The 23,402-nt window shown below is 40.1% G+C and overlaps 1 protein-coding gene across 1 annotated transcript in view; it reads left to right on the forward strand.

Moving 5' to 3' along the window:
* The first annotated feature begins 319 nt into the window (after positions 1 to 319).
* The window catches only part of LOC115061430 (ephrin type-A receptor 6-like), a 145,543-nt gene continuing 122,460 nt past the window's right edge, over positions 320 to 23,402 (forward strand). Inside the window, exons 1-2 of the mRNA XM_029529722.1 lie at positions 320 to 351; positions 10,337 to 10,401. The gene's annotated coding sequence lies outside the window, so the exon portion shown is untranslated. The remainder of the gene's footprint in view (positions 352 to 10,336; positions 10,402 to 23,402) is intronic.

Genomic DNA, 23,402 nt, shown 5'->3' on the forward strand with positions numbered 1-23,402 from the left:
GCGGCCAAGTGCTTCTTTCTTCTCTTTTCCTGCGTAAAAAAAACCAAGAAAAAACTTTAAATATTCCTCTTACTTTATCCAAATTCTGTCCGTTCCGCGTCGCAGCCGCCGGTTGGTTCTTAGCAGGTGAGCGATGGATCTGTAGTCCGGCCGCACGGCAGTCCTTCTTCATCCAGGACCAAATGTAAGGACCGGGACTGGTGGAGGATCGTTTTGTTTTTCTCTGACCACATTACCTCTGTGACAGAAGAACCTCAGATGCTGCGGCAGACATGACTTTTGGAAAGAGGCTTTTCGTCGTTTCACTCTTTCTCGGGATTGTCCTCACCCGCTTCATCCGGTGCAACCAAGGTGAGGCGAAGCCCACAGAGTTCATGACAGCCCAGAATTTTAGTTTAACCTGTGCAACTGGCCATGCATTCACTCAGGGAGTGTTTCTTTCCATGTTCACCCCGGACACCGTTTAAGGTGCACACCGCACTGCCTCGGTTGTAACAGTTAAGTCGTTAAAACAAGTAACTTAGCATCAACAATGCAATGGGAGCAAATCTCCACCAGAGAAAGGTCCTGCACTTCTGGCTTTTTATGCACCCAGCATGAGACGTGTGGAGACTTTTTTGCTTTTGTCTAGCTCTTTTCTCTTTTATTTTATATGTTGTCAATATTTTTACAGTTACCTAGCAATATTGTTGTCTGCACAGCAATGACTCATTGCTGATCCAGGTTTGAAATTTATTATTTTCAAAGAGGAGTCAATGAATATCCGCGGCTTGATTTCTATTTAGCCACTGAATCAGGCTAGCAAACAAACAAACAAACAAAAACATACTGTCAGCTGCCGAAGTGGCAACCTTAAGGTTTTATAAATTGCACGCTCAAAAATTTCCTTGATGCGCACAGCAGAGCAGCTACAGTAAGTGGGTGACAGTGTGGGAAGGTGTGCGAGCAGACCTGCATGTCAGACAGATATTGCGCTGCGAACATTGCTTTAGATTTCAGTCACACATAATGTAAATTGTCCTGCGCTGCCAAAGATGAATTCATTCGTTGAGAGAGTGTGTGCGTGCATGCTCAAATGCACACAGCCACGCACACCTGTCTTGTGCCCCGTACCTCTGTGGGTGCAAGAGATGTGAATGCAGTATGAAAATTGTGTGTGATATCAACGTCTTTGGCATGTGCTTGCAGTCCACCTGCCTATGATCTGCTTGTCACACTCTTCTCACATACTTGTGTGTGTGTGTGTGGTCCACGCACACACAGCTGCACCATCAGTGGTGTTTAAAATAGTCTTATTGATTGTGTGGGGACGCAGCAGGATCGGCCCCCCAGGTTATATTTTATTGTTCTGAGTTCAATAAGACTGATGCTACCCCTTGTTCTCACAGACAGCTGCTACATAACAGCCTCACTCTGTGTTTTTCTCTGCCACAGATTGAATGATTGAACTGATGTTTGCTTTCTATTGTACTGTAGTCTCACATATTGACTGGTCTGGGACCTCGATGGCACGATTGCAGTTGGGGGAGGTGATAATAATTACTCCCCCACGACAAAAGAAGTTGTCTCACATCCTGCTGTTTTCTTCATTCATTTAATTTCACATTTTCTAGGTTTATGTAAAGCTGTGCACAGTTGATCTATAGCTTCAGAGTTGGGAAGTATTCAATGTTTGGTTATTGATGAGACTAAATTGATCAGGGACACGAAGGAAGAGTGTATAACGCGACCTTTTATGCCTGATTTATGTTAAAATACAGTCAACTCCTGACCATGAGAGTGAAAAGCAGTAGACACAGCTTCCCTTGTTTCTTCTTGCTCAGTTATAGCATACAACTTAGGCTGGGGACAAAGGCAACATCATTGCTCTCGGGGTGTTTTAGTGTAGTTTGATGCTTCTGAACACGGACAAGCACAAACCCTAAGATTGGGGATTTCACACACAAAATTGAGCGAGATGTCAGCTGTTAGGAGAACAATAAAAACCAATCACCTTTCGCGTCTTGCTTGTGTGCTTCCTCTCACAGGAACATGTTGGACAATCCCCCACATCAGCCCATCTGGGACTGGAGACAGTTATTAAGAAAGCTTAACGCACCAACTGCCAAGTTTCAGCAAGCCTTTTCCCTCTCCCTCTCCCCAAATCTATGCTCTTATTAATTTTTCCCTCTCTGGTATAAAAGCAATATTCAATAATTTCTTGAGCTGCCACAGAATTTTCCTCAGCAGGAGATTGCTCAGAGTCAGTAAATCTCAAGGTCGCGTCTTTGTTCCACACCTCTGACACTGTTCAGATTATTTTCCCTGACAAATTTATGCAAGAAAAAATCAGCAAAGCAAGACAATCCTCAAAATTGGATAAGTGAAATGAATAGTACAAGATCTGAATGCTTTTCAGGTTTCGCTTTTCTTTTTTGGGGGGGGGGTTCAAATACATTTCGCATCAATCAGGAACACGTGGCAGAAAACTGCTTGTCGACGTGCTTACCATTGCGTTTTGCAAGTCTGAAATAAAATCTGGTATATAGTCAAAATAATAATGAAACTCTTTACGCTGCTTTGTGTGGATGGCTGATTAAAGCACCTGATCTCACTGGCACCACCCGCAGAGCATTGATATCACTGTCACCGCTGTAGATGAAGGAGATATTCAGCAGCCGTGTGCTGTCAAAGAAAATCAATCAACCGGCCGATCCAGAGCAGCCACAAAAATGTTAACTCGGCATCTTTGACTCACAATCCACTGTATACTTTTATGCCATGTGAATGGTTATTATACAAGACGAGGAGGAAGAACATTGTATGCGTTCTGTCAGTTTCAGTAGACGTGTCTGTGCACCATTTGAAACCTCTACTGTGCCTAAAAAACACAAAACAAAACACAGATAACAAACAAGAAAAAACAGATGCATTGGAGATGCATTTTCTTCAGATTTCCCTCCACTTATCTCCAGGGTTGTAGACATGCTAGCAGCCATTTCAAAGGCTGGTGAATGTGGCTTTATTAATGTGAATGGTGTCTCGGTTACAGTCCTATCTTTGTTAAGTGGAGTACATGCTGTTATATGTAAAGGTCTTTCCACGCAGGACTCTGTCTAGAGAGCGTGAGATGGCTCCAGGCTGAGGCTGTTCATTTTGTCAAGGCTAAGCTTCCATGTAGTCATTAAAATAACGATTGTAGAGTTGTGCTGTATGTGAGCTTTATAGCCACCTGATGAACAAGATGCACTTCATGTTTGGCTCTTGAGGAAAATAACTCCTTTCAAAATCATGAATGATCAGGCAATTATGTCTCAGCGAATGCTATTTAATTTTGAAACGCCACATATATATGAATTAATATTAGTTATAAAATGGCTGTGCTGGAAGCATTGTATGCAAAGTATATTTTAAGGTTTCACACAAGGCATCCAAGTGTGTGAGTATATTCAGGCACACAGCAGCATAGGTGTTTCGTTTCTTTTGTCCAATTTTCAATTTAGAAAGTAACCACCCAGAAAAAAAAAAAAAAAGCATGTTTTCGAATACATGCATGTATGCATGTATGCATGTATTCGGGAAAGGCATGGTGTCCTTTCCATCGTAGGAAATCACCTACAAACTGCTAGCCTGCTTTGAAACTTTGAAACCGAAATGGCCGAGGTTCCAGCAGAATCTGACCTGGCTAAGGTTTCCGCTCCGTTGTCATCAACTGCATTCTCTTGTAACTGTTTGGCCTCATAAAACTATGAAAAAAGGCCTTGACCTGCTCTATGTAAAAAGTACCTAGGATAGTTTTAACACAGAGCAGGTGTTTTTTTTTTTTTTTCTGTTTTCATTCAGTAGTATACAAAAAAAAAGAAAAATGGCTTATCGCGTTTTATTAAGTTCACGTAACAAATGTTCAAAATAGTATGAATTACTTGCAGTGATGCCATGAAAGCTAAAATTGTGTTTTTTCTCGATCAGAAGCCGATATCTCTAAGGACGATATAAGCTCAATCTAATCGAACGAAGCTTTTGGGCATTTTTAACTACAATTTAATTGGTGATGACTCAGCAAGTGTTTGGCCTCGGAGAAATTAAAAAGGCCATTTGTTTTGTTACTTGTTGAGGTGAACTCTGACATGTTACAGTGAACATCATAGCAGCAAGACTTGACCTGCTGCAGGGAGGTGGATTTATTTTTTATTGCCACAACTTCCCCTCGCTAATATCTAATTTAAAAATACTTACAGCCTATATCACATCTAATTAACCACATGAAAATATCTGCTAAGCTCTCATTTGAGGGTCTGATATTGGTAGCGTGTGGAGATGTGTTGAAAATGCTGTCATGTCTGCCAGGTTCTGCCTCTGTTATGGATAGTTCCACATTTCACAGCAAATTATCCGCGGAGCGCCCAGCGCTTTGTTTACACCACTAAATGACAATACAAAGCCGTCATTGAAATACCCACTAAAATCAATTTCCATAAGTCTCTGTTCATCAAATGCTGTGATTTGTCTTTTAACAAGACTTGCTGTTTACCAGTGATTGTGTAGAGAGCTTGCAAATGAAAATGCTTTGTTTTTGTTAAGAGTTTGCTTTGTGAGCCACTGTAGGCTTGAAAGACAGAAACAAAAAAAAATAAAAAATTCTGCTACATACAGAAAAGTTTGCATAATCTATCACGACAACAGAAACCAGTGTGTAGCTTTGCACAGTGTCACAGGGCGCTCCAATATCTCCCGACTGAACATTTATTGCATTGTCAAAATTCTTCATATCATTTACCAAACCAGCCAAAACAATGAATGTTTTGAGAGCAATACTGTGTAACTTTTTTTTATATTACAACATATCAGATGACTTCACGGTAGTCTAATAGAGAACCATCCCCAACCCCAACCAAGCTTAAAAAAAAAAAACAAAAAAAACAACCCTCAAAGTTCCACTCTTTTTGAAAGTTTAAATGCTCTACTTGAACAAGGTGACGGAACCTGTGTCAGTGTTGTTTGCTCCAACCTGAAATTTACATGAAGTAACAGGAGATGAGACTTCCTTTGGGTGTGTTATTAGCGCTGTAGTTATTTTGGGGGTTTTGTGTGGCCTGTGAGGGCTCTAGGCCAGACAGGAGATGTCATCATTCTACTGGAGCTCCATATATTTATGAGTTGGCGAGCTCATGTTCTATTTATATCTAACCAGTGGAAGTCCCAGAGGACCCTTAGCTGCAGGCAGGGTCTGTGGGTGCCTGCCTGAAAGATGACTCTATGGAGGAATAGGGAGGGAGAGAGAGAGAAAGAGAAAGACAGAGAGAGAGAGAGGATGGATGTGCCTCATATGGGGGCAGTTTTAGTATACACTAGTAGGTACTGTACAGGGCATCTATACCTCAACACACACACACACATATGTCCAGCTGTTGTAACAACATTTTGAAGAGTAAAGATGTGTTGTTTTCAGAGGAAGAAGCAGTGAATTTGACACAATATTCAACCACATAGTGGCAGACTGGTTTTGCACATGCTGCTGCCGTCAGCTCACAGCTGCTATTACTGTAATGTCCAAAAAAGTGTCAGCACATCAAGTGTTGTAGTGTGTTGCATTCGAAAGCAGCTTTCATCTCTTGCACAAATGAGGCACAACTTTTTGACACAAGTTTGTTTAAGTGACTTCATATGGACTTTTGCTTGTGTTGTATTTTCACTAACATGGTTTTGGTTATTTTAAAATGCCTTTGTGCCTTTAATATTATTATTATTATTATTTATTCCCACTTGTGTGTCTCTCCCACTCCTATTGGTTATATTTGCTTTGTGCTTTAAGTTCCTGTTTTTTTTAGTGACATTATCTTGACTTTGTGGATGTGGTCTGCAGTAAATTCTGGTAATTCTTCATTGTTATACACAGCTTTGCAGTGTCCGCCACCATAGACTCATAGAGTTTGAGGTGTATTCCCACTAAGTCTCTGAGGACTTCAGACTGTCCGACAGTCGAATCAAATGTATCAGGGCCTGCTATCAGACACTGTAAATCTTTTTATGCACACTTACTGAAAGCCTACATTTCTATAGACTTTGTTTGAGTGAATAATCCACAGCTCATACCGTTGTGATGTTAAAAACAGGGCAATTATGGTTTTCAGGGAAAGCTGGAAGTGTAAAAAAAAGAGGGCAAACAACCACCATTAAACACAGAGAGGAGTACAGACAGTTCACGGTGGATGGAACTAACCCTGACGGCAATATCCCAAGAAAACTATGTTTACATTAAATGTAGCTCATTATGAACTAACTACAGGTGACATAGTGTTTGAGTCCTGATCTGCCTGTCTAACTGCACTTGGGTCCTGCTTCCCTGCACCATGTTTTACAGCATGGTGCATTGTAATATATGGCTGATTCAAACAGCAAAACCTTTCTGAGCTTTCATAAAGACAGAGACACACTATTTTGGCCCAACAGACAGTGTTCTCGACTGGATACTTTAATGCTGCCCACTAATGTACATCAGCTGTTCTTTATTTATGGCAAATTGAGGTGGGAAACTGCTCACTGCAGTGATCTGCATAGCCAACTCTCAGTAATTAGGCTCTTCTCCAGGGACTGGGCTCCTTACCTGCTCCTAGCAGCCTAATGGTGTCCATTAACACTACTGGCAATGTCAGCTAGTCCTCCAGCATGGCACTGGCACTAACATGGCACAGACCTGGCATTGGTAGGCTGAAAAAAGATAGACATTGGCAATGAGCCCAAAGCAGTTAACATGGAGGAAATATTGAAGTAAGATAGCTTAGTGGGGGAGGATTGGATTGGAAGATGAAAGGATTAGCATAAAGACTTTCTATTGGACTGGATTGTCAATCACCACAATCTGCTTCATAGTCATTTAAATCAATTAATTTTTTTTTGCATTTTATCTCAGACCGATGTAACACAGTATCTGTATCATGAAATATCATGATCACAACTTCATATGGGTATTTTTTTCATTTTTTCTGGTCGGTTGCATAGTTGATGGAGAAGGTGACTCAGATCAGACAAAGCAGCAGCAATATCGTAACAAAATGACAAAGAATTATAGTGAAAAAGTATTGAATGTGTCAGCATAGTATGGAAAAGTATAACTCTCCCCTGATGTGTACAGCATATAGATTTATTAAGAGAAAGTATGTATCTCTGTGCATAAAACCTCACTTGTAATCCAGGTTTCAAGAGGTAGATATAAGCATTGTGTTTTCAAATACATTGTCTGACACACCTTGAGTTCCCCCCCTATAAATGCATGCTCCACAGCTCATTGTGCTCACATCTTCTTGCATATGAATGGTGTTTGGATGCTACGGCAATGGGAGCAGGAAGCAAAAATGTATCTCTAGGTTGTAAAATATGAAAAAAAATTCTGGTGTTTCAATTTCCATGTAATATATATGTATACTTACACAATACAAACCTCTCATTGGGAGATAAAAAAAGGCTGTTAATTAAAGTAGTAAAGCAGGGGCGAAAACTCATAGCACACATTAGGTCATGGGCCAAACGGGAAAAGAAAATGTGTTGAACAGACTAAAACTAACTATGTTTTGAATAAAAATATTAATTGAAACAGAATGCTATATTTTGCCCCCCAAAATAAATACTCATAAATATTTTTCTCCATGAAAATGTCTCGTGCATAAATTGAAATTTAAAAATGTAAAATTCTTAAATTACAGCCACATTTTGTACAAAACTGAAAACATCCACAGATGCCTGATTGGTGTGTGGTCAGGGAAGCTGAAATTAAGGTGCTTGCAGAATCTGTTGTTTGGTACGACAACTGTTGCACTGCATTGTGGGATTTGTAGTATGAGTCTTAAGGGCGCCTCATCCAACAGGCCATTAATAATTTGGCAATTGAAACGATCTTTCGGGCCGGATGTGGCGCGAAAGTTTGACACGCGTAGTAAAGCTACAAACAAAACGCAGAGATTACACCTTTAAACTTAAGTTTTAGCTTTCAGCTCACAACAGCTACTGTTAAGTGGTGCACCTGTTAAACTTAAGCTGTGAGTTAAAAAAATGACAGTCTTGTGTAAAAGTTTTAGGCAGATATGAAAAAAATGCTATTAAGATATAGATGTAGAAGATATATAAGATATAGAATACTGTATATTGCCTCCTGTTCATTCACTTTGTTTTTGGTTAATTCATATAAAATAAACTACTGGCATTTATATTTTTGAAACCATTTTTACTTTTCAGTGTTTTTTCGCACCTCCCTAAAACTTTTGCACAGTCCTCTGGGTGTAGTCGAGATTGCTAGAATACAAGTGAAACATTTTTCAAATCAGCAGCAGTTCAAAATGAAAAGTAAGAAAATGGCAGCAGCAATCAGATGCCATTAGACTATATGTTTATAGGTGGACTCTAAATAACGAAGGCATTGTGCTTCCACAATCAATGCGACATGTGGCATCACTTTGATTGTCCGGTCATTTGAATGACATGTTTCAGAGCAGCTAAGCCACAGAGACCATTACAGACACAATCACATTATGAGGAAAAAATCCTTTATTCCTTCTTTTCATTTTATTTTTTAAGTATACACTTGTCTGCTGCACGACAAGCTGACACCGTAAACTTCAACTTGTATTTTTCTTTTGCCTGTGTTGTATTTGTAGACTCTGTCAACTCCGGGGTCTCGTATCATGGATGGTTTTCTTAACTCCTGGATCTTGTCATGCGACTTTTGACTTGAACCCTAACAAGTGTTACATTGTGTTTCTGTACTGTGTCTTATACCACTTCTTCGAAAGAAGAGAGGACTTTGAGAAGCATTTAGTTGTGTGTGACAGACACATCCGCAGAGACACAGTGAAATCCTCCGTGAGAGCAGAGGTGTACTGGCTCATAACAGAGCAATTTAGAAATGATCCTTCTTCCTTTCTTCTTGTCTCACTCAAGTCAGAGTCCTATCACAGCGATACAGATATCAATAATCCCCTGCTTTGACATTGTAATTAGCAAATGATAATATCATAGCATTGAACGCACCTCCTTTGACATACATTTGGTGCTATTAACTAAACTATCCCAAAGCCATGATGTTAATGGAAGGAAAAATTGTCACTGATTGGGATTTGTGTTGCTATAACGACCACCCCAAAGGACTACTTAAAAAGCTCCAAATGGACATTCATGTCCGATAGACATATAAAATGTAGTATCCACATAGAAAGGATCATCCAAGTAGAAAATACACTCGGATTTATCAGAAATCCCGTGTGATTATTGGCATTATTTATAAAATCTAACTCAGCAGCTACTCAAGGACAAGTTAAAAGGTATATCTTTTGGATTATGATGAGCAGGTTGCACAGTGATGACAGTGTGAAAGAAATAACTGGCTTTAAACAGGTCTCATGAGAGCCGTGTTGTTTTGCTGCCCATTATTTCTTTCTGAATACTAACGAAGGCCTACTTTATGATGCAGTGCATCTACATGTAAGTGGGACGGTACACATACTGTACTGTAGATTTGGCACATTTGACAAGGTGACTGGAAGAGCTCTATGTAATATTTATGTAGTTTGTGCATGCCACTGGGTCTACTATCTTCTCCCTGATGTCATAAATGTAGTTAAAACATTTGTTTGTTTGTTTTTTTTAATTCAGTGACATTATTGCCATTTCTGCTCTTTTTCCACTGTAAAACACCTGGGACAGACACTTTCCCCTGAATTATTAAATATACTGTCCTTGAGAACAAGACAAAATGTTGTCAATGAGGCAATATTTTCTGGGGCAAAACTGAATTGTTGTTGTTGTTTTTTGTTTTTTTTTTACACAGTCTGGAAGGTTAGAGTCATACTGATAATTACACTGCTATACTATGACAAGAATAAGGTCACCATGTATTAAACTCTGGATAAATGTAATAACAAAGCTAATTTACATACATTACACACAACCTTGATTGATATTTAACTAAATGATCCTCATGGCACAGAAAAGGTTAAAGACAGATTTATTCCTCATTAAAGACCATGAGCAGACTAAGTCATGGACTGAAGAGGAGCAAATTCATTGAAGTAAAGCTACGGGTGGGAGCGGGGGATGGCAGGTAAGGGAATGGACTGTTGACAGCAATCTGACTGCAATCTATCAGTCCCTAAATTGTGTTGCAAGGAGCAAAGATGTTGCTCTCATTGTATACCCGACCACACATAAATATTCATCCCCGAATCTCATTTCTGTTAATATAAGAAATGTCTAAATGAACACATTTATGACTGATATTTCAATTTCCAGGGTGAAAATAGGACTTTCTGTGTGTTGACAGATTGCTAATGGTCGTTTTTCCCCCCTTCTCCTCCTGTTCCCATTTCAGTTGTGCTGCTGGATACGACATCTGTGTTAGGAGAACTTGGATGGAAGACATATCCTATAAATGGGGTAAGAAGGGCACCTCTTCTCCTGATTATATTTAACTCTGTCCCACTGTCCAGTTTTCAAAATGAAATACCTTGTTTTTCTTTCGACCTCTGTGTCCACATGGGAAATATTTCATTCGGCAGTTAATGAGTCATGGTCTAAAAGGAAGTTCCCCATGTGCCTCAACCGTCGCCTATTAATCCCTGTTGTATTGGTGTCACTTTAGACACAGAAATCTTTCAGTCACTCCTTAAATGGTACCCCAGGGAAAGCATATAGCTCAGCACTTCAGTTCTGGCCACACTAACAACACTGATTATAATATCTCTGCCAATCACAATATATTATGAACTTACTGATGATAATATATCTCCACATTCACAATACATTGTGAAAATGGTGACCATTAAAACTGGCCATATTGAAATCCAAACACCTGTCAGTGTTGCATCAGTGCTACATCCCTCCAGTTCTCTATCTTAAGGAAAAACACGTTCGGTCTGCAAAAGCTGAATGTTTAAGCTTCCATTATATCTGTTTTTCTCACTTCCTAGAGAAACTACATGAACTGTACCTTCAGTCGTACTTTTGTCAGTTGGCTGCCCAAAAAAGGTATTTTCAATTTGTTCTGGCAGTAAGTGCCTCCAGTCTGGCTGAAAATCGGAGAAAGAGCCAAACTGAAGGTTTATTGGCATCATAAAATATAGATGTGCTGACAACAAATAACCTTCATGTTCTCATCTCGATAATGTCAGAAATTCCGAAGGGCTGATTGAAAATGTCTTCTTGTTTTATGCAATAAGCAACACAGGCAGAAATGGCTGACTTTAACTTCTTTATTTGCATGCACTGTGACAGTCTAATATCATTTATCATTAACTACACCACAACTGTAGTTTCCAGCAGGATGGAAACGTATTAAAGGTAACTGCTAGTCTTCTGCTGTGCCACTCTGACTGAAATGCATTCTTGTTTGACAGTCTTCTGTCCTGACTTTTCCTCGATATACAGTAAGACTTGCCCCTCAGTGGTTTGTTGTCAGGAAAATGCCTCAGGTGTTTAAAGTTGTTTTATGCACCACCTTTTAAAATGTCACATATAAAGTACTTTGCTTAATGAAGTTTCCATCAGTGTCATACCACAATAGTTCTGGTCACTCAGGGTTTTTTTCCTTGACATAACAGAGATTTCTAAATAGGACAATGACCCTTGGCGTCCGAATGACATACTTTGCATTGGATGTCTCTGATGTCTGTGGAGGGAAAAATAACTTTTTTTTAACTCCTTTTTTGTTCACATTTGTTATGAATATGTGAATACTTACGCTTTGTGTTTGTGATTCTATTGTTTGTGTGTTGTATGTTTGTGATTATATTTACAACGACACTACTCATGAAATTTTCAACAGACCATGATATCAACTCAAGTAATCCACCCATACTGTATGAACAAATCAAAACATTTAAGTCCATTAAGGTTAAGTTATGTGTAATAAAGTGCAATGAAATAGGAAAAAAAAGTATTGAATGCAATAACTGAAACTTATTTGATGCTTAGTGGGGAAGCCTTTGCTTGTAGAGACAACTTTAAGACTCTTTCTGCTTGAAGAAATTCATCATCTGCAGTGCTTTGGCCGGATTTTGGCCCATTCTTTGAAAGAGATTGTTGTTAAATCTTTTAAGATCCAGAGGGGCCCTCTTGGGAAAGATGATCTTCAGTTCCTTCTACAATTGCTCAATTGAATTTAAGTCAGGTGAATGACTAGACCATCCAAATACCTTTAATTTTCTTTCTCTGGAACCAGTTGAGAGCTTTCTTTGCTTTAGCTTTGGATCATTGTCCTGCTGAAAGACCCACTCATGTCTCATCCCCATCATCCTGGTGGATGGCTGCAGGATTCTATCAAGAATCTCCTGGTACCATTCATTGACTCCATTCATTGTCCTTTCAGTTATTTGAAGTCTGCCAGTACCATGAGATGAGAAATAGCCTCATGCCCTCCAAACATCACTGTTGGTTTTGTGTTTTCTGAGTGATGTACAGTGCCATTTCTCCTCCAAACACGATGTATAGTATAACACTCCAAAAGTTTAAACATCCTTGTCTTAATGGAGTCCTACGGGATGAACTGCCATTGAGGCAGTTGTACCTGCTACATTCAAGTCTTTCTGGAACTCTTTTCAAGTGATGCTTAGCCCTTGGATTACTTTTCTCACTGTCCTTCTGACTCCCTGGTGAGAAATGGCCGAAACAACCAGGGACTCTGCGGTCGTTGGTGGCGTGATTTTTTTCCACTTCTAGATAATAGCCCCAAAGGAGCTTACTGTAAGATTCAGAAGTTTTGAAATGTGCCAATTAATATTTCCAGTAATATTCACATTCAGTATGTTTCACAGCAATAAGGTTGAGAAGGACTTGGGGAGAGCTTTTTGCTTTTGGTGCTCATGAGAAGTTTCTTGTGTGACACCTTGGTAACCAAAAAGAACTTTTTATAGCCCATCAATCTGTACAAAGCAGGCTGATATTATATGTGAAAAGGTAGGAGGTAGAATTACTTTCTAGCTACTTATGAATTTCAGCTGGCTCCTTGCCGTTCCTTGCCTTGCTGGTCCGCTTTTTTTTTTTTTTTTGTTTGTTTCATTCCACTTAATTACAAATACCTTATTGCAACAATCTCTATTCACTTCAATCTTTTTATTCATTCATGTGTGTGGTTTTCTTTAGTTAATACCAAAGTCTGGTGAAAATATCACGTGACTAACCTCGTCACAAAATGCTTACTGATAAATGTGTTCACATTTAGTAAGTAAGTAATATGACAGACCACAACTGAAATTGCATATTGTAATCTTGCAATATCTGCCAAAATATGTGTATATAGTTACATACACACACAAAACTAGAGTCTATTGACATCTGTTGTGCAAATGCACTGACATTGTGTTTAATGAACTGTGGCTCCAAACTTCTTCTTTTTTTTTTATTGTAACCGCAGTGTTTATGTATCCTCCTATCTATGCTCTCTGTGGGTTTTGACTTTAAATGATCCTCAGCTGGAGGATCCCTGAGGCCGCCCCTCCTTCTCTGTCCCTCTATCTCACTCTGCGAGGCCCTCTGTGGCCCATATCAGGGTTATGGAGGTGATTACATCATGTAGGTCGTGGTGACAGCCGCCCACAGCATTGAGGAAGAGGAGAGAGCGAGGCTGCTGCCTCCATGATTAAGCTGTCAGGCCTCTTCCTTCCTCACTCATCCACTATCCTCCGATTTAGCATTAATATTTAAGGCATCGAGGTGAGAGGGCCTGGGGGAAGGTGTGTAGATCTGGGGAGGTAAAATAGTTTAAATCCCCCTCACTACCTGAGAGCCGGCAAGAGGAAGTCAATCCCCACCATATTAGACACAGCTTGGTATCAGGCCTAAACAGCAGCACGCCATGTAGCTGCCTATCAGGTCTGCACACGGTTCTACTTCTGGATATAAACTGCTGTCAGTCAGTCCTGCCCGGTGCACACCTCCAAATAAATGTGCAGTAACTGCTCCAACATGATTACCTGATGAAGATGAGTTTGGCTGGAATTTAGCTGATGGTATGTTATGAAATTGAAGTGGAAATTAAAGTGTGTATTTGCAGATGTCATGTATTATAAAGCCAGTAGACAAGTATGAGTGGTGGGGTCAAAGGCGAACTCAAGTATGCTCTTGTGGTCTGCCAGCATTACGATACTGTGGTAGGACTCTGGACTCTGAATATGTCCATCATGAATTAGCACATGCAGACAGCCTGTTAGGATAACTCCATGTTTGAAAGTTCAACATACCCAGGATGTCTTTTCACTATCTTTTGTAATTGGACTTAACACTGAACATTGACCATCCTTTCAGCCTGATTGAAATGTTAGTTTATAATCATAAAATATTTAAGTGTATGGATCCATTTCCTACTCAGGGTTCAGTTTTGTTCCAGTTAGGCTAATCCGGAAATCATTATTCATTTCATCCACATATCTGATTGGTCAGTACTTCGGATGTTAAAAGATTTGGCCATCAAGTTCCATCAAGTTAACCTACTTTGGTGATGGGAGGTCTGCACAAGTTGCCATGATAATTTACCTACTGTCATGTGAACCCAGACTTAAACCTGTTGTTACCTTAATAACTTCAAATCCTGTTGTGTGGTAGAAGTCTCAGGTTAGCCAAAGACAAACAATCCCACAAGTCCATGATCTGTACGGTTTGCATGTCTTTGTGACGTGGTCACATGATTCTCAGGGCAATCACTTTCTAATAGAGTGGCAAAAAGCCAAGGCTACATGTACATTTATGAATTTTTTGACATTGAGGCTTGGCTGGTCCGGTACCTGTGACATCAACAAATACGAGACAACAATAAATAGCCTACAAAATTAGCATTTCGGTGGATTGTGTGAGGCAGTCAAATTCCCCGTCTGAAATGTTGTTTCAGTCCTGCCCTGCATCTCTGTATCCACATCTGGTTGTGTTATGATTCAGGTTATAAATAAGATTACAATAACTATCCTTCCATTATTTTTAGAACACAGCCATCCACCTGTCCCTTTCATTTCTGTATTTTTGCCTCAAGTCTCTCACTCCGTTCCAGTTCAACTCTCCTATCCCTCCCCCGCCTTCAGAGACCCCTTTGTTCTACACACACACGCACACACAAACCAATATTGAATTCTGCAGCAGTAACTCAAACTACATCTCACTTGTGAGATATAGTTGTTTTCCCACAACAACCAATTTTGAAGCATTATATTTCTTGAGAGCAGGTTAAAACATAAAAGTTTACCGCAGTGCTCTTCTGCACAACACAGCCTCACAATGCAAATTTGTCCTTTTTATCGACACATATATACGCTCATGCTAAAGCTTATGCTTTCTTTGCCCTCTTGTGCTCATCTTTTCACTTCAGAAATCTTAAATGTTATAGGAAAGATCACACTGTTGGTCTGTGCAATACACTGGTTCATTATTGATGCTGTAAATTCTTTCAAATGGGCACATTATATATGATTATCACGGTTGCCTGGGAATACCTCTAATTACAGGGAGCAACTGAGACACTACAATCAATTAATTAATTGGGCCTGGTCTACACTATCCCTAGAATGTATTTCCCAATAGGTCCACATCCAAGGCGTCTCCAGCTCAGTGGAAAGCTCGAAACAGATGTTTACACAGTGTAAACATGGTGGTGTGTTTTGGTCATGCCCAGCCTTCAGTGCAAGGTGCCCTTTGATTATTTTATACCCTCTCTGCTTGGAGAGTAAATAGACCTGTTTCAATCAGGCTGCAGGGGAGGCCATACAAGACGGACTGTTGCTATGTTTGTTAATGACTTTATTCAATGTGGCAATATCCTCACAGTTAAAACTATCACCCTCAAAGGTTTCACTCATTAGATTTGTGCATATTGGACAAGGATCGATCTGTGCCGTGTCTTTCAAGGACTTTGTCTCTGCAAACTTTTCCCTGTAGCAGAAGATGATTGTGTGTGTTAGAGAATGCCAAAGGTGAGGGACCACTTGAAAAGGAAAAGCTGTTGGGAGGTTGTTTCATCGTGATGAAGAACAGGGTGTCAGAAGGGTGAAGATGGGAGAGGAGGGAGAGAAGGGAAAGAAGGTTGATTTGGCATCTTCACACAGCCACAATGAGCTCGGAATGGGCCGACACTGCTGAAATATGCATGAGTCATTTCCAAGTGTTCGGCAGGTAAAGGGGTGAGGGGGTGGCGGTTGGATATTTTGCTCTTTGTTTTTTCAGGGAAAGATCCATCAATTCTAAAAAAGTTTAATTCACATTGCTCTCCCACACTCACACACACACACAAATATGATATTACAAGAAACCGCTTTAAGGGATCAAAAATTACTAATGTTGCCTTTTGCTCTTTGTCACTGGCATTATAATGCCAGCTGAGCTTAGGCAGGTATTATTACAAAGAATGATTTCCTATTTTTATCTATTGTTAGAGATCCCAAGCAACCAATAAGTCACTTCTACCGGGGGCGTATCAACACAGTGTTATGTAAGCACAGCGCTGGCACATTGGCTTACTGCTGCTAGAACACTCAGTCAGATATTAGGCTCTGCAACCTCGATCCCTCACACGCGTTCAGCTTAGAGCAAGACATTTGTCTCTGGGTATGGTTAGACAGGTGCATTTATGAAGAACAAATGTGTATTAATCCAACACAGCAAATGGTTACCAACAAATTGTTGTTGTTTTTTTTTTGCAGCCCACCAATATTTGGGCTACTTTTAAAGATTAATGTCTTCATCAGAGAATGTATAAAAAAAATAAATCAGCTAGGTGCCACTCCAGGAGAGTCAGAACACCTACCTTTGATGACAGTGGGAAAAATAAAGAATATTACCAGACGACTCCATCAGAGCTCACATTTGAGGATCTTAATTGATGCCTTCAGTTATTGCTTCAACACTGAAGTATCAATGTAAGACTTAAGACCCTGCTTTTGTCCATCCAGCCTTGGGTGCCAAATTGTTTGTGTAGCTTCTCCCTCTGTCAGCAGCATCCCGCTGTGCTATTGTACGATACTACACCATGCAGCTTTTGTCATCATTTCCCCAATATAACAAGAGTAATCTCTGACAGCCCCTAATCGACATAAAGTCCTCAGAACAAATTGGTTTGTCAGTTTTGAGAAAAATTTTGCTGTCAGATTCAGCCCTTTGTGTTTGGAGGATGGGGGTGGCAGGGGTAGATGAAATGGAAATGAGGGAGAAAAATAAGAAAGCAGAATAAGTCATAAAGAAAAAAGATAGGTGGCTGTGTGCGGGAGTTATTGGATAGAATTTGTGAGAGTGAAACTGAATGAAAAGACCAACACACATTCAAGTGCTTACACCCTGAGGAAAGCATTTGCACACCCTCTCAAGCCTCTTTTCTTTCCCCCAATACTAATCCCTAATCTTTTTATTGCAATATTTAACCACAGTAATTGATTGCAACTACATGACCTAAGGCTTATCTCAAAGCATTTCCTACATCCCTAATACTATTAGCGTTCACAGTGAGACGGTACAACAGCGAGGAGGAGGAGGAGAGAGGGAAATCTGTATGTCAGTGTCCTTCATAGCTCAGATAAACTTCTCACAGGTGTGCTGCTGAGTGATGGCCGGCAGCGCTGTGAAGGGGGGGAGGAAAAAAATAGAGAATAAGCCAGACTCACTGAACTTCTCCCCATGGAGACTCTAATATAAAAAAGGTATGATGTTTTAGCACACCAGTGTTTGGCACAGGGACCTCTGCCATAACCGGGCTTAAGCAGTGCCGGGGGATTCCTTAATTGGCTTGTTCCTTGTCAGGGACACACCGAGGCCGATATCTAATGCGCTCCCACTCAGCCTCTCACTGACAGCAGAACATATCTTGACAGCTTTTAGGGCTAACCTGCAGCGGGTAAGGAATGCAGCAAAGCTGAGTTATAGAAAGGGAAGGAACGACCGGAAGAATGCAAATGTAAAAAAAAAAAAAAAAAAAAAGAGAGAGTTAGGAGGTTATAAGCACCCAGTCGAACACAGGAGCTGAATACATGAATATGAGAAATATTGGCAGCCAATGAGAGAAACCAAGAACACGTGGCTGCTGCAAGACAAGGTGGTATTTAGATGGTTCTTTTCATGAGTGAAATGCCCTGGAGATCTTTGTGGAACATTACATTTCAAATGTAAAGAGGTTCCTTGTTTAATCTAAATAAAGAATATTTGAAAAGTAGCAGCATCCTTTTTTTTTTTTTTTTATATATATATAATATTTTGTTTACAGTTAGGGCTGCCTTAAATACATCCCAGCAGACACCAGAGCACCACATCAATGAACTTGGGTTCAGATTTAAGTTGATACCAAACCTAGCTTTGGCCAAATGGCATTGACGTGTTTCTCAGATGTTCAGTTTTGCTCAGGAACAAAATGTTGCTATGTTATTTCAAAAGACGCTGTTGCCACGAAAAATAGGAAGTCTTTGGATCTTGATTATATATCAATAAAACCGACAAACCAACAGCTGCAATCGGTGTTCATCAAATTTACCGCACAGTTTACATTTGACGTACAAAATGACTTTGGTGGTCAGCTGTGTGCCGGATGGAAGGCGTTCATCGAGTCTTGCTGAACACCATGCCGACTTGTTACGCTGTTAATTACTGCACAATAATGTCATTTAATTTGACTATAAACTGCAGGAAAGGGGGACAAATTGTTAGTGTCTGCCAATGTAGAGCAAGAGGCGCATCTCTATAGCACTACCTCTTTGATTGGGCTTTTCCTTTTCAACAAGATCAAACCTATCACAGTCTGACAGTTCTATATTTCATATCGAATTTAGTTTGAAGAGCCCAATATCCCAAATGAGGTTTAATCTGAGCAAAAATCAACACAGAGCAAAAACCGAGCTCACTGCTGCTCACAGTTGGCACACTTCCATTTAACCTTTCAATCAGCCATCACTGAAAGTTTTAGAAACATTTTGAATGAAAGAAAGTAATTTTATTTGCATTAGATCAATATTTTAAGCTTATTTTGACATCTAAATCAGGACATCCATTATCTGGAACACGTAGCTCATGAATATCAGATGAACTAAGTAAATGGGCTACACCTGCTTGAAAGTATCAGACACACGTTTAATCAACATTTCTTATCTAAGGCTGCCTAACACATTTTCAGGCCATCAATATTCATATTATGATTCATAACCTTTAAATGCTCAAACTTGGTGTATTTGCATAACCACTGTTATTTTGAGAAAGCATTTGATAACCACTTTGGTTATATTACACTTTACTGTAACTGCCATGAATTCACTGGCTGACCTATGTATTTATTACTGTGAGTTATGATAGAGGCGATGCTATCGAGCCCCAAGGAAATGATAAATCAACAATTCCTTACGTGTCAGATTAATTTTACTGACGAAGAAGTGATGAGAACCTGCCTCCTCTCTCTCACACTCGCTCTAATTAATGTTGTCTGTCCACCCTTTCTTCCCTTCCTGTTTCTCCTCGTGTCCGCTCTGTCCTGTGTCTCCATATTTGTTTTCACCCTTCCCTTTTGAGGCGACCTGTCTTCCCCTGTCCGTACTCCACCCTCACACCGTCTTTCATTTCCTGAATACTGACATCAATGCACTGGAAGGGACAAACTAAGTGTGCATTTGTGTTTTCATTTTAAGATGAGCCTACAAAAGCTGGCAGAAAACCCATAACTCTAAATCCCTAGCTGAAAGGATAATGTATGCAGTTATGACTGTAAGCAGTCAGTCATATGTTAGCACCCATATACAGCAGCACCACAGATAATCAATCACAGGTCATGCATTCAGATTGTAGGGAAGTCATTTAAACAGCCACACAGTCAGGCTGGCTTCCTTGATACTTAATGCAGTACTTAAAAAATGCATTGTCTGTTAAAGTTCATCTGTAGCTCAACAAAGAATTGGTGCTTTTTATGTTGCTTTATGGGAATAAGCAATAATGAGTATGAGCTGATTTAAGACAAGTCTTGAAAGATCTTACGACTTTTTTAATTGGATCCTTCATTGTTATTTTCTTTTCATAAAATAGCAGATACTAATAAACTGAACACATAAATTGTTTAGTAAATTATGTCTCCTTAAATGGGCGTTATACAAGTTCTGTGTCGGGAGAGTGGGATGCCTGAGTTTTTTCTGGGTCTGTTAGTGCAGCCACTGAAGCAGGGAGGTTGTTGCTCATGTGGGAATTGACTTTCGGGTAGAGACACTGTAATAAGAGGTCACCTACACACACTGACTGTCACAGGAACATACACCCTGAGGTTTCCACATTCTGTTCACTTCTTTTTCTCTCTCTTTCTCTCTCTTTCTCTCAGTGTCTCACACATACAGCACCCAGATTGTAAATTCTGGTGCACGGACAGAGCAAAGCTCACACATAAGTAAGTGCACATTCAGGTATAGAACGTTCTCTCTCTCTCTCTCTCTCTCTCTCTCTCTCTCTCTCTCTCTCTCTCTCTCCACACATACATGTACACCAACAGACACACCACGCACTATTGCACATATTCTCATGTGCACTCCAAAAAAAGAGTGAGGTGGCCCAGCAAGAGAAAAGTTGCCCAAGGTCACAGTGCTTTATCTCTAGTATGCTGTTTACTCCTGTCTGTTTCACTTGACTTGCATCTAAAAAATATATTACAGCGACATTGACGCATGTCTCCTGTATTCCAAACCTGAACCTCAGCTCTGCACTAACATTTTATGTATTGCTGTGGTAGTAGAATGATCGTTGCCTTAAAAATAGAAGACACCTGCACCTGTTGGCCACTACGGCAGTATTAATTGATGGATCCAGAGCATTGGTTATTACATTGGTTTCAAACACTTAGATCTGTTAATATCTGATGCTGAATCATGGCCATGATGCCAGTTGGCCGCGGTTTTGTGGATTTATAGGTGCATTCTATTTTTACCTTGCATTTAGAATCAGTGTTCTGTGTCAAAATATTATAAAGCCTTTAAACCCTGAAAAGCTCCACGTGTATAATCCTGCTAAATGGCATGCTGCCTTTATAACGCCACTGACATTTAAGATGTCGGAGTAGAGACATTATTTCAGTGTGACGTGAGATGACTGAATAATCAGTAATATTACTTGTGCCAGAAATCTCTGTTGAAACTTGCGTTTGAGCCATCCATCTGTCTTCCACCGCTTTTTCCGTTTCCGGGTCATGGGGGTGCTGCAGCCAATCCACTGGGTGAGGGCGGGTTACACTCTGGACAGGTCACCAGTCCATTGCAGGACTGACAAACAACCACTCACACTCACACTCAGACCTACAGACAGTTTAGAGTCACCAGTTAACCCAAACATGATGTCTTTGGATGGTGGGAGGAAACCGGAGTATCCGGAGGAAACCCACACAGACACAAAGATAACATGCAGACTCCACACATAAAGGCCCCAGGCTGGGAACCAAACCTGCGACCTTCTTAACGTTGGGGGGGCAGCGATAACCGGTACGCCACCATACTGCCTGCTTTTGAGCCACATTTGTTTATTTTAATGGAGCGTATCAGGATTCCGATCATCTTTAAAGGTAATATAAGCCAAACAAAACGTATTGTCACCTTTGTTTTATAATCTACAAAATCTTGTTGTTCAAGATCAAAGGAAAAAAATACCTTCACTTTTACTTGTAAACCACAAATTGGTGAGCGAAATCAATCTCTTTTTCATCATTGCTCAAGAGGTTTTTAAAAAGAAGTATTTCTCCAGTGCTTTTCCTCTCAACACTGTACACAAGTCTGATTTCAACTTTTCTAAGAAACTAAAATTTTATTTGAATTCTGTATTGAAAAATGATCTTCCTTTATGAAGGTAGCCAGGCTCTTTCAATCAACAGTTGAACATCTTTCTTTGTCACCCAGATTATGTGTGGTTGATTGAAATAGGATTTTTCTTTGGTGCTGTCTATAGAGTTTTGTAATAGCTTTGTGCCTAGCAGAGCAATCGCAGTGCTCCATCAAGCTCTGACACATCCATTCGTCACACTCTCTGTGGTCAGATAGAAAACCAGGGGAAGATGTACACACGCACAGACACACACATACACATACACACACACTCCGAGATGTAACTCCAAGAAATGTGCTGCAGCACATGCTGCGTTTGGTGATTGTATTCAGATGTTGGAACAGAACAAACATGCTTCCACACCTGTTTTATGGTGCAGATATGGACATGTCATTGAACCGCCGAAACAGCCATTGATGAAAATCCAATGTGACACTCGGAAATGGAAAATACAACGTACTAAACAGAGATTGATCGACCCAAAGTTTGCACTTTATGATTGCAACTGATCACTGGAGTCAGTGAAGCAACAAGCTAAAATAAAAACAAAATGCATCATCAGCAGTAGAGCAAGAGCAATGTTGATTAGTACATTTGTAAATATTCATGACATAATGACCGTTTGAGTGTGTTTGTCGCCCCTTTTCCATATTTTGTGTTTTATATATGTCACCATAGCAGGCAGGCACCATGACATTAGCAAGGAATGTAAATAATGTATGTAACAAATTACAACAAAAAAAGATTAGTACTTTTTAGCCTGATTTCACAATTTACTACTTTCGTATTGCAGTGTATTATTCAGATCAGCATGGGGGAAAGCCCAGACAATTCTGACACTAACTCCTAGTTTTCAGAAAGATTGACCTGAACGCAGAAAGCATTGTCTCAGTGACTATAGCGAAAAATGAAAGATGCATCTCTGCTTCCTATAATTACAATACAAGAATACATGTGCTGCCATTTTGCACCGCTGAGGTCATCTGGAGCCAGAGTCTGAGCTGGTAGGATCAAGGAGTGGAGCCGAGGAACTGAGGTCCTGCCCAGTCGTGATGTTACACTTCCATTATGTAATGAATTACACGTAAACATATCAGAATTATTCATAAGATAATATTGGCAAGAACTATACTAACGTGGAGGGACAGTGTTTATGATATATGATGTATGCTGCAGAAAGGTCTCGTTCACATTTGGGAAGCTGTGCTGTTGCCCATCTTTATATACCATCATTTCTTTGGCCCAGTTCCAGCGTCAGGTCCAAAGCAGTGAACCCCTGCAGACTTGTCCCCTGTATGATCAATGGCTGCAGAGATTTTCAAAACCCTGTTTGAGGGCTGGGGGAGCTCTCGCTCACGCTACCACTTGGCCAGTAAAGCAAGAATGTTATTAGAAACATATTACAATTAAATGAACATGTATGGACTCATCAGCAGGACAGCAATCTAATGCATTCATCAGACAACAGACAGTTGGGACAGAGTGATGAGTGATCACTCACAGAGTGATCAAAAAATTAAATGAAATTTTTTTAATTAAAGACTCCTATTTCATCAATCACATGCACACATGCTACTGAATTATTTAGGTCAGTGAGAGGTCTAAGAGTGAATTGGAACTAGACTAACTTGGCCACCAAGCGT

Source organism: Echeneis naucrates, chromosome 21, assembly GCF_900963305.1.
Source record: "Echeneis naucrates chromosome 21, fEcheNa1.1, whole genome shotgun sequence".
In the NCBI taxonomy this organism is placed as follows: domain Eukaryota; kingdom Metazoa; phylum Chordata; class Actinopteri; order Carangiformes; family Echeneidae; genus Echeneis; species Echeneis naucrates.